Here is a 2,979-nt window from a genome sequence, read left to right as displayed (position 1 = left end):
CGGTAAGTGGTGTTGTGCCGCGATATCGATGTTGACCCTGAATCCGGTTCAGATGATAATCATTTCTGCAGAACATACTAATGAACATGTCTTGTGAATATGAACGTCCTATCTCTAGTCGTTCAAGATATTCTTTTTTCTGAACATGAGTGAAATAATAATAATAGTAACATGTTATATTTATGTTTGTATTATGCGTTTCGGAGAATTACACCACAATCATCAAGGGTATCTGTTAAGAATTTAAAGTTATGCAAAAGACGTTTTCATATGTACGATTCTTTTGGCAGCCTGTGATTCAGAGAAACCAATTTCAAGATAGAGGCGTAATTATCCAAGACGCCTAGAGGAAACATAAATTAACTAAATGGTCTCTGATATTTGTGTATTTTAGTAAATATTAACAAGTCACAACTATACCTAACCTAAAATGTTTGCATTCAACGGAAGTAAATAATAGTGATTGAGTTAATCCATGAGTACCGCTTCGCTCTGTCAACACTCCCGGAGTGGCCGTGCGGTTCTGGGCGCTACAGTCTGGAGCCGAGCGACCGCTACGGTCGCAGGTTCGAATCTTGCCTCGGGCATGGATGTGTGTGAAGTCCTTAGGTTAGGTTTAATTAGTTCTAAGTTCTAGGCGACTAATGACCTCAGAAGTTGAGTCGCATAGTGCTCAGAGCCATTTGAACCATTTGAACCTTCGTCTGAGTAAACAATGAAGAAACAGAGAATGAAATCAGCGTTTCCATGCAGAGCTTTAATACAGTGACAAAGTTCCGAAGCATTATAAACGGTAAGCCTTTCCTTACAGCAGTTTCTTATACATTTCTTGATTTACTCCGACTGTGTAATTTTCACGACCCGTCCTTTCGGAAGCAGGTTTCGTTTATGATTCCTGCTTAAGTAAACATTAGGAATTTTCTAAATGGGATTACGTCACGAGTCTGGCAGTCTACGAAGTCAGTTGATGATCCACACTGTCTCATAGCCACCATAACACTTTTACAGCGCTCTGTCAGCGACATCCGGCATCGATTATGCGAAATCGCTAGGTTCTAGCGCTGTTCTCCGTCTCTGCACTTTTTTGTTGTTGTAGGTACTATTCTTCTGATTACAGCTATATGGAAAATAAATTCGATGGATACAATTTATCAATTTCTCGTTGCTGATGGAATGAGTTTTAATGTTCCTGACGTCTTAATCGGAAGATTTACATGAGCATCAGAGACGAAAGTTCTGTACATATATTCATTCATAATTGTACATGAAATGTCATGAGAGTCTCTGTGTATAATGGTTTCTGCAAACCAAATAAAAGGACCAACAGAAATAACGACAAGGAATAAGTTCAATGTACTTAATTTAGCATAAAATGGCATGAAAAGATAGATACAGATAAATAACATATGTTGGGACTCAGAAATATTTGTAATGTTAGTGTTTGATGTACTACAGCAACACCATGTTAGAGTGACATTAGCAGTAGCTACAGTGCGTTACATGCCCTTTATGTTGGTTTCTATTAGCTCCTGTCAGCTCGCGGTATTCGTCTGGAGAGGAGAACTGCGAGAACTAACAAGTCATCCAAAAGCATCGCTAACACGATCCTTGAAGCTCAGTTCAGAAGATTTCGTGTAAAAAATTAAAGCAGTGAATAGTTTCGTTTGGGTTAGTGTTGTGCCGCAGAATGAAATCACCAGTATGAATGACGGAACATTTGTAGACCTGAATATTCGTAATTGTACAAGAAATATCATGGAAATCCCGACGTGCATCGACAGATTACCAAAAGACAGATAAAGATAGTTCCTTGACCTATGACATCAATGGTCTATGGTATTGTTCGGATTAGTATCTTAAAATAGTTTCCTACCATTTTTCAGGGTAATACGGGACTTATCAGGGAAAAGAAGAATCTTCCACTGTGTAGAAACCACTTTCTGCAGTCTTTATTATATGATTGTTAAGTGGCTGACAGTGAAGTATAACGGCTTGTATCCATTGTTTACAATGGCTCAATTTTGTCCTTCATGCTTTCGATGCATGATGTAAAGATTTATTTTACGACCAAGTACCTTTGCAACATATGTAAACACATAAAACTGCAACCAATAAACAGTCAAGGGTTTTAAAACATCTGAAATGGATAAGCTTAATCTTTGCAACATGCTGCACCACGGAACCTCAATAAAAATTAAATTATCTTGCCATCCATTGTATTTGTGGGAGTCTCCAACGTAAAGTTCCCATCTATGACAGTCAAGTGAGCAGTATGTACTAGGTTACTTGCCTCACACCTTCATAAAGTTTACTGTGTTCCATAGTCAGTATCATTCTTTCATTAGTTGTAGCAAAAATTAGTGAGGCACGATTACGGCCCTATTCCTGCGAGACTGTCATAGAAGATATCTGTCACGTACGCAGGTAGTCACTCAGGTGCGTCCTCGATAACAAACACATGGTTAAGAGCTGTTGCCATCGTGGCTCAAGGACAGAATGACGAACATTAAACTTAGTGGCCCCATTTGTCTGAGTCTGCCCTGCCAGCAGCCTTCCAAGGCAGTTCATTACTGAGATTACACTTCAAAACCATTCGGCTCTAGATAGTTACCTCAAATGTCTTTTCACACTTGCAACTCACTAATAACACACCTACTACTACGCTTCTGCGACACCTGTAACAACGAGCATTAATTTTCACGTGCCAAAGTAATAAAGCAACCATACGTTTTTAATGGAAGAATATCCTCTTTTTAATGGCGTACACGTATGAGAAAAAACGTAACCCCAGTTAATTTTTATAGTGAAACTTTTCGTAAGGGTGTCCGGGAAATGTTCTTCATGTGACCGCCAAGGTATCACTGCGAGTCCGATGGTGCGATGTTAACACTGTAACTCAAATGAATCAGCACAGTGCTGGTTATCGGGCTCTCACTTGTGGTACTGGTATTTGAATGTCACTCATCTCGAATACTATAC

This window comes from Schistocerca serialis, chromosome 3 (genome assembly GCF_023864345.2).
Source record: "Schistocerca serialis cubense isolate TAMUIC-IGC-003099 chromosome 3, iqSchSeri2.2, whole genome shotgun sequence".
Classification (NCBI taxonomy): domain Eukaryota; kingdom Metazoa; phylum Arthropoda; class Insecta; order Orthoptera; family Acrididae; genus Schistocerca; species Schistocerca serialis.
The sequence above is the reverse complement of the archived record's forward strand: the minus strand, read 5'-3'. Positions refer to the sequence as shown.